Source organism: Hippocampus zosterae, chromosome 8 (genome assembly GCF_025434085.1).
Source record: "Hippocampus zosterae strain Florida chromosome 8, ASM2543408v3, whole genome shotgun sequence".
Lineage (NCBI taxonomy): Eukaryota > Metazoa > Chordata > Actinopteri > Syngnathiformes > Syngnathidae > Hippocampus > Hippocampus zosterae.
Genome location: NC_067458.1, coordinates 13,387,632 through 13,403,225, shown reverse-complemented (window position 1 = coordinate 13,403,225; position 15,594 = coordinate 13,387,632). Strand labels below are relative to the sequence as shown.

Below are 15,594 nucleotides of genomic sequence, written 5' to 3'. Positions count from 1 at the left end.
AAATTAAAATATGACTGTCTCAAACAATTGAGTGCAGCAGAACCTCTAAGGTCAAAGCAATCCATTCAAGGTACATTGGTTAACTTCCAGTTTGTTCATGTTTAGAATCAACTATTTGCGGAAATAATGAAAAGAAAAAAAATTACTTCCCCAGTCCAACTATGTTATTTATCAGAACTTGTTAAAGTCGCTATGTACAAAGACTGAGATGAAAGTATGCATCGTTGAATTGTGGCAATACAGCATTAAACTATTTTCCTAATATTTCTTTTAATCAGTTTTTTTGGGCCATGAGTAACCGCTCCCCCAAGATGTAAGAACTTGAGCTGCCCAGTGACTTAATCGGGCAACCAGTTGGCAGTCACTTTATGTCTCTACTAATTACTCTAAGTTGGCTTGTGTGCTTATTTTGTGATTATAGTCCACCGTAACTACCGGTATTCCATTTTGACGAAGAGCCTCCTACCAAGATGAATAAAATACAATTTCCACCTCCTTATTAAAAATCAGCACATGACAGTACTTGAAACTGACCAATATAAACTAATTATAGTACCTAGCTTTGTCTGTAACATCTCAGAAAATAGGCCAAAATGTTGGCTTATTTTGATGAACCTCAAAGATCATCCGTCTTCTTCCATGGAGGACAACAGAAACCAGAGAATATTTACTGCCTAGGCGCTGAAATTGTGAGGATTCGGACAACTGAATGATTACTAACATAGTTGTGGATTCATTTGACAATAGTTTAGTTGTTGAATAATTAATTAATTCTTTTACATCTGGCAAGTACACGCTATAATCTACAGTAGTGGTGTCTGATTGATGGTTAAGAGTTGACCAGTCTCAACACATGCAGTGCAGTTGAGAGGAGACAATGATGAGGATTTTCTCATTTTGAAGTCTCATTTTATATGCTAGGTTTTTTTGGGGGGGGGTTTCATTCAAATCTGGCAGGATCATGAACAATGCTCTTCTCGTTTCTGTGTCAAATTTACAGGACATGCTTACAGGCCTTGCTTTACAGGGTTCATCTGTATAAGAATAACTACTGTACTGTAAGTGAAAGAATATGTTCCTGTGAAGGAGTTCACAAATTTTTAATGATGTAACACTTTTTTGAGAAACAAATGTAACAGGAAGTGAACCAATGTTAAAACTATCAAACATTCTGATCATAGTGATGACAGCAGTATCACGACTTTGAACAAGAGTCTGCAGACCTCGTATAACTTCCAGTGTATATTCTTCGTTGCTTCTCAACTTCTCTGAAAACCTCTTGTGGTTGTTATTCCTTTGGGAATAAACGTCACCAAAAAAAAAGGTCCAAAAAGACTTACACATGTGTTATACACAATGGCAGATTGAGCGTTGAAGTTTTCTGATACGTTAGCGCAAGGTGTCAAAATCAAGGCCCGCGGGCCAAATCTGGCCCGCCACATCATTTATAGGACCCGCAAAAGCAAAAATGTGTGTCAACTTTCCTGATCCTTGCCAAAATCTCTACCGAAATGCCGAATTGTCATGTGTCATAAATAACATTGAGATTTTGCAATAGTTTTGTTCTCCTGTTTCCACTCACTTGACCAATGATAGATCAATCTTTGATAGTTGACTGATTTTAAAACTGGTAATCAATCAATTTGTCGTGCACAAGTAATAATGTGATGAAACGATTCAACATTTATTTGGTTTCACTGTCATAATATATAAAGGAATATATAACTCCAAAGTGGCCCACGACCAAAGTTAGTTTGACACCTTTGCTGAAGAGGGCTACTTTCTGATGAACATAAATGTCCAAGTATTCCTAAATTAGACAGACACAAACTATTTTCGTAGGGTTAATCAAAGTGTTAATGTGTTAATGGAAACCTGTCTTATATGTGTGAGTCCTGTTTGAGCTTTTAAACATTTTTGTTAAATACCATCCATAAAATCCTTTAATTAAGTGACAATGGCGTGGCACCCATTTGACTGAAATCAATAATGGAAAAACAGAGTAATACTTCAAAGTGTTCTATGTCTTCAACCTACTTCAATCAATAACTTTTTTTTTTGTCGTTTCTCCCCGTTTAATTAAAATGGACTCAAGAATAGCGGCACGACTAATCAACTTCTGTCTAAACATTAAAAAGGGCATTTCAAATCGGTATACAGTATAACGTATTATCAAATCAAGCCCCGATGAATGATCTCATGATCGTGCTCACATTTCAGTTATTTAATCATGCTGTCTGTTCAAAATGCTATGCTCCCCCTTAAAAGAACCCAGGGCTTATAATTGACCCAGCAGACAGGAAGTAATTAAAAAGAAGTCAAACACATGAGGGGCTCCGAGATCAAATTTGAGTGAAAAAGCCAGGTTCAGCATGGCCACGTTGGGCTCTGGCTTGCACAACTGTCAGAAAAGTTGACTGTTAAAAGACCGCACCGCATAAACAAATCATTGTGTTGTGGCGTCAACATCGTATGGCTTCTACGACTACATTCTTTAATCAAACGAGCTGAGAAAGTTCTCGTGCAGCAAAGCCTTTGGCTCTTTTGACGGGTGGGCTGATGTATGAGGCACATGTTGGTTTAAACAAGAGCAGGGGAGCAAAGGATATACATGAAGAATCTCTATTCAAATGTTTTGTATGGAAACTTGGGCAAGTGGAAACAGATGTGCTTCACTTGTGACCTATAAAAAAAATGATATATGGTCCACAGTAATATGGTTCAGCAGAGGCCAACAGTACCAATTTGCTTCATTTTGCCATGCTCTAAGTCTGTCTTGTGGAAAAATTGACATATTTTTCAAAAGATGTGGCATTTTCACTGGAAACGCAGCCCCATGCTCAGTGTGCTTTGAGATGATTGAGCGAGACACCCATTCACTCCCAAGTGCAACACGTGGAGGGGAAAAGAACAGGCATTCGGTCAAAAATGGAGCTTTCATAATTATAATTGATCAAGCTGATGAATTGTAATCAGAAAGTGTAAAATATTGGGAAACAAATGAGAACATCTGCAAATTTTCATCCTTTTTTACAAGACCTTTGAGAGAAATCTGAAAAAATAAACCCTCATTATTTCACTGGATAGTTACTCTTCAATTGTCTCCAGACTTGAGGATCGATATCCACAATTGTTACCACACGACAAGGAGAATGTGGAACACTTCAATGTCATGCCAACAACAATAACAATCACATTGACTAGAAAATAAATACATGCAGACTTGGCATTGTGAGTAACTACGCCCACCTTGGAAACTAAATTATGACTGTGGAGAAATTATCCATCCATCCATCCATCCATCCATTTTCGAAGCCGCTTTGGCTGACAAGGGTCACGGGCAGGTTGGAGCCTATCTCAGCTGTCGTCGGGCCATCGGCGGGGTGCACCCTGAACTGGTTTACAGCTAATCTCAGGGCACACATAGCCAAACAACCATTCGTGTTCATTATCACACCTAGGGACTATTTAGAATGTTCCAATAACCTGCCATGCATGATTTTGGAATGTGGGAGGAAATGGGAATAAAACCCACGCAGACACACGTTGAGAACATGCAAACTCTACAGAGGAAAACTTGCACGGTAAGTTAATTGTCCTTTGGTATGATTGTGAGTGTGAATGGTTGATTTTTGTCTATGTGTGCCATGCGATGGGCTGGCAACCAATCAACTTCCCGAAGTCAACTGGGAGAGGCTCCAACACTCCTACCACTCTCATGAAGATAAGCAGTTCAGATAATGGATATATACCTGTATATTTACACACACATACACACACACGCACACACATAGTTGTGCTCATAATATGGAAAAGGCAGTGTTAATTAAGGTCTGTGGTCATAACTGAGTAACACAGAGGTAGATTAAAGAAATAGTGTTACTTGAACCATGCAGTGTAAAGACGAAGAGGCATTGGTAGTTAAGAGTTGTAAGGTCAATATATTAAAAGAAAAAAAATGGGTGCGAGAAAATCTAATTTTACCTGTGCTGACCATAATAGAAAGCAACTTTCTTAGTGAACTGTGCAGGGGCTAATCTGTCTACGTTAATACCCTCTCGTTTGAGCAGGAAACAACTTCAATTGTTCTCCCTAATGAAGATGAATACTGCACTGCAAAGACAGGGGACAATGTGTGACCTCAACAGTCCCTTTAGAGGTCAATAATCTTCCGGAATAATTGCCTGAAATTTAATTGAGGCAAAATCTTACTTAAGCATTCATCATTGTGGACGGACATTCTTCCCTTCAATTTTGGATTCCGATTAATTCTACCAAATTAAAAGTAACTGCTTTGTCCAAGTATAAAGGAACACAATTATAAGTTTTAAGTACATATAGCTTATTTCCATAAAACATTACCGTTCCAAACACAGAAGGTGATCCCCAGGGGTTAAAAAAAGGGATACAAGCTATAGATGCTTGAGCAAGTCAACAAAGTTTCTTCAAACTTGCTGCAAACCAAAAATATGCACGCTTGTAACAACCGTCAAAATGGACAATATCAAACATTTTAATTTCTACAGTTAAAAGTCTGGAATGAGTCACCCTAATTATTGAACTTAATTTTTCAAAAAGCAATCAAATAGTTTGCTTGATTAGTGGCGTCATCTTGAGAGAATCCAAGAGTGGAAAGCGACATGTAAAAGAAGGGCATCTTCTCATTTGTGAGGACAATGCACGAAATTATTCCGTCCCAATTTCTCAAGAGATACTTTGTAATCATGGCTAATTACTATTATGTGGTAAATTACGAAGGGAACAAAGTTGCTGTTCCTGACTTTGACAATGCAAAAAAAAAAAAGCTCCATAAATCTTTGTACATGACTGAGGGTCACTTCAAAAACAAAAATACATCTGTTCCATTTCATTTATGCAGCGGATGTCATTAACCATGCAAAGCAGCTGGATACATCTGAATACAGGTAGTGGTATTGAGAACAACTTTCAATACCATTTTGTAGTGGCACTTGATTTGGCACAGCTAGACATGCCTCACTTGGATTGTCCCTGTCGAAATAGCACTGTAGCAAACCACATTGGTTTCAGCGTTTTAGCAAACCATAATCGAGGCGATCATGTCTGTTAGGTTAGCTTCGGATATGTGGTTGATTTACAGTATTTACCCAATTGGAAATTTGATTAATTTACTTGCAGGAAAATGTATTTACTTATGTGGCTGTTAGCCATGGTAAGGAGACAAATATAATTTTGAGCCTGAGTGCTGCAAAAAAAAATACACCAATCCCGAGAACCAAACCTGGACTATAATACTGCAGTGTCTTAATGTTCGCACATTTAACAGTGTACACTCAATTATGTTGCAGCGATGACAACTACACTACTGTCTGTGTCTTCGGCCCCTACGAACTTATAGTGGCCCCATCAAATCTTAGAACAAAGGGCCACACTCATACCATTTGGTTAATTTGGCTTTGAAAAAACTTTCTTCGCTTCGGATTATATACATATATAGTACATATATATATGTATATTGATATAGATAGATTAATATTTTGTAAACTTAAAATCGATTTTCTGATTCGAATCATTTTTATTTACACTCCTAATCAATATGAATACTATTCAACCAATGGAAGTTGCTTGAAATCAAAGCACTGTACATACATGTCTTTTTTTATGAGACCCTCTAGATTCTTAGACAAATATGGTCGTCTTTGCACATCTGCTCACTGATGCTTTGACCAGCTGGCTCTTAATAGAATGTTTCGTGATTGTGGAGACGTTCGCTCATTTAAATGTGTCTGCATTTGTTCTCAAAAAGAGGACATTTGTCAGCGGTGTCAGGGCTAACATAAATACCTGTTTGAAAGCAGCGGAATAAATAGGGTCAACATGATAAATGCCATAAATGTTCCCAAAGCAAAGGGAAATGGAAAAATGGAAATGCACAAGTCATCCCATCCATATTTCAGATGATGGCAAAGGCTGGCTGTGTTTAACCTAACGCTGGGATGTTTGATTAACTGTGTTAATCATTTTCCATCTGCACTGGGACCCCGCTACCGCCTTTTGATTAAATTCTGACTAGTCTTGCATTGTTCATTAGATGTACTTGTCATTTAATTGACTGCCTTCAGGCATGGGAAATATACATTTTTATCTCTTGATGAGGAAGTGTTTTAATATTATGTCATTCACACAGTCTGTGTCAGATTCGTGGGGGCGAATGCCGTTACACTTCATTATCTCCGGTGGGAAAGTGGTTGTCACTAAGTTGGACAATTTGATTTTTGCACGAGAAAATTGTCAACAACTCTCATGACTTTATCATGAGCAGTGTGCCTACGGTGTTTCAGAATTCGTTACAAAATCACAAAGAGTGCCTGTTTCCGTGACTCATATGCCGTTATATTCATTGAACATTGTTTTCCACACAAAAATGCTGGATTTTTGGATACAGGATTTACTCCACACAGAAAGGCCGGTTTCAAGATTTAAAACCGGAACATTTGACTGTGATGATGTGCTTAGCACATGCCTTTGTTAATCTACTGGAACAAACAATTCTTAATGAATTACAGGCAGGTCCATAAATATTGGGACATCAATAAAATTCTCATCTTTTTTGGCTCTAAACAGCACCAGAGTGGATTTGGACAAAAATGAACAAGATGTGCTTGCTTTCAATGCAGATTGCCAGCTTTAATTTGAGGGTATGTGTGACCAAATCAGGTGAATGGTGCCGAAGCAATCTGTATATATGTCTCCCACTTTTGACGGGAGTAAAAGCAATGAGACAAATATACTATCGATAATCAAACTTTATTTTTGCGAAATACTTGGTTGCCAAACCTTTGTGGTAAATTGCAGCCTGAAGTCGGCAATTTATAGACACCACCAGAAACTGAATTTCATCCAACATGATGCTCTGCCAGGCCTCGACTGCAACAGTCTCAACTGCAAACATCTTCCTGCTTGATGTTGAACATTTTCTCCTCAGTTTTGTCTTCATCAAGTAAAATACATGCTCACCTGAGTTCAGGTAAGGTGATTGACACCGCCATTGCATATCATTCCACATTCTGCCTTTGCGGTATGCTTTGCGTTGTTGCCCATCTGTATTGTGAAGGGCGGTCCAAATAGTTCCGAAGCATTTGGCTGAAAACGAGCAGAAAGTATAGTCTTAAACATTTCAGCAATCATCCTGCTACTTTTGTCAGTAACAACTTCGTCAATAAATACAAGGCAACAAGTTTCATTGACTGCCCTCACCATGCTACCATTCTTCACTGATGAGGTAGTACAGTTATCACCCACTATAATAGCAGAAATGGAGCCTTTTTTTCTGTTTCAGTTTTCTTTATTACATTCTGTAGAAAACCTATGCCTACGAAGCTAGTCACAAATTTGTGATGAGATTAATGAAAAATGAAGAACTGTTGTAAATGTATGATTTAGGTTATGCCCTCGTATGCCTTCACTGAACGCAGATTTTTTTCGCATTTGCATAACATCATGCAATAGAATGCATGCATAATACCGTTTCATTATGAGGTCTCACTGCCATCCTCCCTTTTTAATTACTTCTCAGCTCAAGTGAATCAAATCATAAAGTTGTCAGCCTTCACTAAGAAGTCAGACCTGCAGCGATAATGACGCCAGACTCAAGTGACAGTTCCATGCTGTGTTCTTCCTGGGGTTAAGGGGGTGTGACTCCAGTCTGTTCAACATGATATTTTCCTCTGCCATTTAATACAACCTTGTTTGTATGGGCCTTAACACACAAGCACACCAATTTGTCAGCATATGTGCCACGCTATGACATTCCTCAGGTACAAACTTGAACATTGTACCACTTAGCTAAATGCAGAAATTAACACCGAAAATTCTGGTCATGTGATTCACTGCTTTGTATTACTGTCTCACAGTAACTCTTCTGCCCGGTTAATATAAATAAACAACACTTCAATATCAAATGCTCTCTTTGCAGGAATGACTCAAATGTACTTTCTACAACAACGCTCTCATGATGGGCCTGTAATGTCATCACTGCCTATCAACACCACTGTTCTGTCAAGTCTACCAGAGATAGAACAGAAATAGAAATGAGTAAGACAACTACTTGTGCGTGTCATAACAATTGCAGTGACAGCATCCTAACTTCTCCTGCCAAGCTGCAGCAGTCATTTGCGTGCCACACAGAGCACAGAGGAGCAGGTTGTATGAAGAACAATTTCAGTACTGATGCGATGGTGTTGACAGAAGAGAGCCAGTAATTACCTTAAAATTGACATTGTAGTCAGGAAAAATGGCGTAAAGCTTTCCTTAGTTGCTGGTACAGTATGCTTGCATCGGTTACAAGTGGAGTTGTGTCCCACTAAATGACAATGCTGTGATGAAAATAGATGAGATACATTATACCAGGGGTGCCCATTCCATCGATCCTGATCTACCGGTAGATCTAAGACAGTTCCCAAGTAGATCCGAAGAGTGTCAAGGAGAAAAAAAACAAACAACCATTTGTGTGTCTTTGTACATGTTAGTAACATATTTTTTTGTGTTCATGTACGCTGTACCCTAATCATCCTATCAGACTCATTTTCACAATATAAAAAAAAATAAAACAAGCAGGTAAATCTTGAATTTACAGTGGCGCGTGATTACGTCACCGGAAGTTGTTAGCACTCAGCAGTCTGCAATTGCAGCTTGTGATCAGAGCTGTTGCGCTCTATCTTTTATCGTCATTATTCTCATTCAGAGTTTGCTTCGTGTACAATTCACCGAGGGCACGGGCAAAGAATAGGAATCTAGGAGGGTCCAGGGAAGCACTTTAAAACGGTACGTGTGAGCTATGATCGTTAACAGGCTGCAAAAGTGTGTCGCATGCATCAGTTTCAGGCTGTGTCTCATAATGGCGTGTGTATGTGTGTGTGTGTGTGTGTGTGTGTGTTCGTGTGTGCGCGCGCGCGCACGTAAGGGTAGATCCCGAGAGTTTAGTTGATCGAAAATTAGATCTTCAATCCAAAAAGTTTGGGCACCCCTGCATTATGCTGTTGGGTGCTCGTAACACATGAGGTGGAAATGTTGAGAATTTAAATTAATCTTTGGGTTAACTTTGCGCGATTACATTTCTCTTCTCTTCACTTCCCACTCTGTTGGTGACCTTGTCCGGGTTACAGACCGTGTGCCATTCCTTCAGGAGACAACACTGCACTACTTTGACAGTCTTGAACATGGAGCTTATTATTCAAAGCATTTCTATTATACAAGTTGATCATTCAGAACAGACAGAAAAGATGGCCATACGCATTATACAGCATGAGCAAGTAGCACAATTAAAAAAAAAAAAAAAAAAACTCAAACAATTTTAATAAAACCTGATAGAATTTGTGCAAATGCAGGAGAGAGGTATCTATTAAAATATACAATTTGATGCGGATCCTTATTAGGATTAGTCACCCTTGTTTAGATGGCTTTACTCTACTGCGTTCCATTGCAGTCTTAATCCTTGAAATGGTATTTCCCAATGCTGAACACATTTGTCTAAATACCACATCTTTTTAATTATTTGGTAACATTTGAATATGACTCACAATTTTATAACAACATAAGAGAGGAAGAAAACATTTTACAGATTAAATTGAGATGGGACTGTTAATATTTATGCATGTGGGTGGTTCTCCCCAAATTAAGAGCATGAACCCATAGGTCACTGGTTTGTCATGCTAAACATAAGCTGTTGGAATTGAGTTCACGAGCTTTCCCAGCAAGGCCACCATGTGGCAAAAGCTCAGCCGCTACTGCATTCTTGTGTGTCTTACCAGTGAATACCTCGGCCACAATGGTCGTGTGGTCAATGAGGAGGCAGCAGTGGAAGCAGCTCAGGTTTAGGCAAAGGGTGAGCACTTTGGAATGGACTCATTTAATCACAGCTGTTGTGCCAAGAACAATGAAGTAAGGGCTCTCCCAAAGCCTCGGTAGGATGTGTCTTTACTTGGTGAGGGACTACAATAGATGGATGTCTTACAGCATGCAGTTGTATCATAACTTTGTTACTATTGCTTTTTTATTGGGGGGGGGGGGGTCCAGATTATAGTGACAGAGACAGGAAAGAATTGAAAAGGCTTCATCTTATTCCTTGTTCAGCACAAATATATCAACAATTGGAAGATGTATAATATACAGTGTGAGCCACAGACTGAATAATGTGTGCAGCTGTGTTTAATAAACAGTTACCGTTCCCCGAAGTGTCTCTGTTTTATGGGCACACACACACACACACATCAGAAAACCGAGTGAGGAGGTTGCTTGTCGCACCACGTGGACATGGGTGCGTTGGCAGCTATCAAGCTAAACAAATACTCGCACGCAAGCTCACGGTCAGGCATTGGACTCGTCCACTAAGTCACTGCATCACGTGGTTTTCCACATGGAACAAGAGTTTGAAAAACATTGCAGAAACATAATTTACAATATAATTTATTGGCACTATGTACTGTACTTGTATAAAGCTAAAATGACGAACCCTCTTCATTCTTGAACAAGCTGAATTGTTGCAGCCAAGATTTATGATGAATTCTGCATATGATGACAACATACCATCTCATTGTACTCACACAATGTATTGGGTAGGGAGCAGAGCAAAGTAAAAGTAGTCAATGTTTTATCTGATTGGGTATGCTCAACAGCATAGGTGTCAAACTCAGGTCCTGTAGGGCCGCTGTCCTGCATGTTTTTCAAGTCTCCCTGTTGCAACACAACTGATTCAAATGAACAAGTTCAATGTCAGGCTTGCACAGAGGTTGCTGATGATCTGATCATTTCAATCAGTTGTGTTGCAAAAGGGAGACTTGGAAAACATAAGGACAGCGGCCCTCCAGGACCTGAGTTTGACACCTATGAATTCAACAGCTTTGAGGGGACTTGTGGAGAGATTGCTGTTGGTAATATTGCTGGAGCTAGGCTGAATGTAAAAGCTACAAAAGAAAATGGGAGAATTATTGATCAGGATCGCTATCGAGCTTTCATAGAGCTTGCTGATGAGCTGTTTATTTGACTCAGGTATGTTGGAAGAGGGAAATTTCGAAAGCAAGCTGGACTGCGGTTTTCTATTATGTCCTCCGTGAGGATGATGTTGTGACCAAGGCTTTCACAATATTAACGTCTTAATTTATTTAAATTGTGTTGCTGACAGCTCCGGCCTCCCTGTGTGGAGTTTGCATGTTCTCCCCGGGCCTGCGTGGGTTTTCTCCGGGTGCTCCGGTTTCCTCCCACATTCCAAAAACATGCGTGAACACTCTAAATTGTCCCTAGGTGTGAGTGTGAGTGCGAATGGTTGTTCGTTTCTGTGTGCCCTGCGATTGGCTGGCAACCGATTCAGGGTGTCCCCCGCCTACTGCCCGAAGACAGCTGGGATAGGCTCCAGCACTCCCCGCGACCCTAGTGAGGATCAAGCGGCTCGGGAGATGAATGAATGAATGAATGAATGAATGAATGTGTTGCTGAATTTTATTTTTGAAAGGCAACAGAATGTTGTTCATACACAAAAAAAGAAAACAAAAAAAAACACAATAACAAAATGGACAAAGGGGCACGCTACAGTCCCAAAAGCGCCTGTGCCAAGGCACCCATAGTTCCCCCACCACACGTGCCAGGGCCTCTCAGCACTTAGTGGAGGAGTGGAGGATTTCAAGAAGCCTGAGTGCATACTTGCGCTTGGTTTTAGCCGCGTGGAAAAAATCCGGGCAACTGGTGAAGAGTGAAAAAGACTTTAACGCTTTACTTCAACCGTTCAGTACTAATTTGTTCCCAGTGTTTGCAATTGTTTTCACAATTTATTGTGAAACATATTGAATGTATCGAGAAAGACATCACTGAAATCACTTTGCAGGATCGTTAAACTTATCAGGGTACTTTTCCTTGAGATTTCACCACATGGCCAGTGATGATGAAGAATAACTAAGATAAATGAAAAATAACTTGCGCGTCTATCCTGGCTGTTCAGTGCAAAATGTTGAGAGTGACAATAAAATAAAAATAATAACATATCAATGAAACGTTAATCTACAAATATTCATTCCCTCAATGATATCTATCCATGCAACCCTCCATTTTCCCATCTGCATATCCCCACAAGAGTTGTGGGCGTGCTGGAGCCAATCCCAACTGTTTTCGGGCAGGAGGCGGGGTACACCCTGAATTGGTTACCAGCCAATCGTAGGGCACACAGAGACGAACAAGCATCTGCACTCATGCTCAAACCTAGGGACAATTTAGAGTGTTCCATTAACCTGCCGTGGATGTTTTTGGAATCTGGGAGGAAACCGGAGCACCCGAAGAAAACCCACACAAGCACGGGGAGAACATGCAAACTCCAAACAGGAAGGTCGAAACCGAAATCATGGCCCCTCTGCACTGTGAGACCGGTGTGCAAACCTGTCGTCTACCGTGCCACTCAAAAATATCAAAAATATCCACACACATCACGTTTGACTTTCAGAAATTATTTCATTCCGGTTTTGTCATCTCTTGATTGAATATGACAAGCGATTAAATGCTAACCTTTGGCATCACAATGCCAGTCTATCTCATACTGGGTGGCATCATAGAAAGAGAAGCCAGTGAATGGTTTGAGTTTCTTGAAGTTGTAACAGCCGTCTTCTCCTCACAAAGCAGTCCCCTGCTGCTGCAGCACTGGTACAGCGTTGCCAGCACCATAGGACTAGATTGGATTAGGGAGATAACCAACTGTGCGTTGGAGCCCAGACTCACCACCAGTCCCCGTTCTCATGTAAAGGCCCCCCCAGTCATTCATTATATGCACTAAATACGAACGGATAGAATCCCTCCAAAAAGTTCTTCTGTTGACAAAACTAAAGAAGTGATTTTTTTTTTGGTTTTGTTTTCATTTGACTCATAGTGGCTGGGAATTTCCAGTTTGGCAGTTGTTATAATGTGCTACTTTGTTCAAGGTTTTCTCAGGGCTCCAGACTATGGATTTTTCCTGAATTCCTTTTTTCCTTTAAGTCCCGAGCTTAGTAGTGTTTGCTTTGGAACAACTAACTCTCGTTACAAGACATATTAACCTGCAACAACAATGTCCAACAAGTGGACAAAAAAATAAAATTACATAAAGTCATCAATGCTTAAAAACAGGGCAGCACTGACTAATAAAGTAGTCTGTTCACCATTGTTGGCAAAGAAAATTAGTGTGTACAAGTGCAGGTTGAGTTGAGGCTATGGTGCAGGTTAACTAAACTCAGAATTCACAAGTTGTCACTCCAGAAGCCATGTGTCAAGAAACCCAGTCACTCCAACTGACAGAAGAGTACTTAAATATTTATTTGGCTTTAGGTAAAGGTACATCTTCACATGACCCCTCATCACTCTCAAGCGTTTTGTGCATTTTCATAATAAGGCCCACCTGGATCCTATAACCAGACGTCACCAGAGCAGTTCGTCTGGGCAAAATGTAATTAAACTTAGCGGTTTCACATGCAATTATAACAACACAGTCTGGGCCATGTGAACCCAGACTACTTGGTTAAGAAAAGGAACTAACATTTATGTTTGTCTTTTCAAAATAGCTGGAACCTTAAACTTTTTCAAATTAGCTGGAACCTTAAAATTGAATCGGATCTCTTCTCATGAATTTTCAAGTCGCATCCGCTGTCTGAATCCTCACCATCGTGTAGTTTGTTTAAATGGAGATATCATATGAAAGAGGAGCGAGTCAGCTGCCCGAGATAAGCCCTATGGCATGTAATGGTTAAAGTGGTGTTGGATCATCGAATATACCATGTGGTGTCAGATAAAAATATATGCCATGGAACCTCACCCCCCTTAACATACACACACTCACACAACAATGGGCTGTCTAACAGCACCCCCACACAGCTGCCTCTCTCCTTGGGGACCCAATGAGGGCCAACTGCATAGTCACTGAAATGAGCTGTTAATCCTTCCACCGGCTCCTGAGCATATTACTGTGCACAGAGTCAGCCACTGTGTGAGCGCATGCTATCAGTGCACATGCATGCATGTGAGCATTAAGGCATGTGTCAATCTGTTTGAGTGCCAGCTGCATTAAGTAGTAAGCATGGAGAAGAAGGTGTAAATGGTTGTTGTTTCCCTCTGACACGACCTTGGAAATGATTCGATATCCGATTGAAGGCTTTTCTAAGTGCACAGTCAATTCTCATCTTGGCAAAATGTAACGCAGCAAGCGTTGGAGGCTTACTTTCACTGAAGAAAAGTCATGATTGCTGCCTATAAAATTAAACTGAATGAGCGTGTATGGCAGAGGATGGGAGGTCATGGCTTCAGGGGACTCTGAGTAGTTAATAAGCTTAAATTCAACACCTGATACTAATGGAGGACTGCTCACCTCCAACACCATCTCTTGCCTCTTGAAACCGGTCATATCCACTGCTTAGTGAGAAGCACAAATCTTAGAATGAAGACCATTTTTTCTAAAGTCATGTTCATAAAGCAGCCGTAAAACAAAACAAAACAAAAAAACCCTCAATGCCTTTGACACTTTCACGGTGAAGGAAACCTTTTCAAATCAGTCATCAAAAGTGAATAAATGGTTGCAGGTGTCAAAGTTAAGCATCTACGGTAGACCAAAAAATAAGGACACGTTCATTTTTCATTCAAAAATAACTGCAGTGGAACCTCTTGGCAATAAGTCCATAATGGGACACCTCAGCCTACATCACAAGATCTCAGTTCAGTGAGCATCAAGGTATGAACTGTGGAAATGTTTTCTTTAGTGTGTGTGTGGGGGGTGGGGGGGCTTAATCCAAATGGAGCAGCTTCAACCAGAGGTCAAAGTTAAGCATCTACGGTAGACCAAAAAATAAGGACACGTTCATTTTTCATTCAAAAATAACTGCAGTGGAACCTCTTGGCAATAAGTCCATAATGGGACACCTCAGCCTACATCACAAGATCTCAGTTCAGTGAGCATCAAGGTATGAACTGTGGAAATGTTTTCTTTAGTGTGTGTGTGAGGGGTGGGGGGGTGGGGGTGGGGGGGCTTAATCCAAATGGAGCAGCCTCAACCAGAGGTGCAAGGAAAAATGTGTGTAGACTATTACGTTACATGAAATAACAGGACTCGCATTCAAAGATGTAAGAGTCCAGTGCCAGCACACCGTTACGTTAAAATATATATATTATGGTCGACTGGTTAGCACGCCGGCCGCACAGTGAAGAGGTGCAGGCTTTGGCCTTCCTGTGTGGAGTTTGCATGCTCTCACCGTGCCTGTGTGGGTTTTCTACGGGTACTCTGGTTTCCTCCCACATTCCAAAAACATGCGTGACATGTTTTGGAATGTTATCAATACTCTGAATTGTGGTTGGTGAGCTTCAATGCATCTCTAAAATTTGCATTACAATCTTTTTAGCTGCTCTAAAGCAAAACCTTGTCCAATCATTACCTCTTCAAGACTCTATCAGAATGAAGCAATATGAGCTTTATTTGGCAGAAGGTGTGCACTTGTGCCTAATTCTATGGCCAGATACTTATTTCGGTCACTAAAAAGCAAGTTAGACTGACAAAAACAGATATCTCACAGTAAAATCAGTCAATAACAACGGTGAGTTTCACAGCTTTGAATTCCAAAA

At 40.3% G+C, this 15,594-nt stretch overlaps 1 protein-coding gene across 2 annotated transcripts in view; it reads right to left on the bottom strand.

The window, feature by feature from the left end:
- Nucleotides 1-15,594, bottom strand: part of adgrl2a (adhesion G protein-coupled receptor L2a) — a 187,771-nt gene that overhangs the window by 119,102 nt on the left and 53,075 nt on the right. Inside the window, exon 1 of one of the 2 annotated variants that reach the window (XM_052074442.1) lies at nucleotides 6,997-7,015. The exons of the other annotated variant lie outside the window; for it this stretch is intronic. The gene's annotated coding sequence lies outside the window, so the exon portion shown is untranslated. Of the gene's footprint in view, nucleotides 1-6,996; nucleotides 7,016-15,594 lie in introns of those variants that run through there. 2 annotated transcript variants of the gene reach the window in all.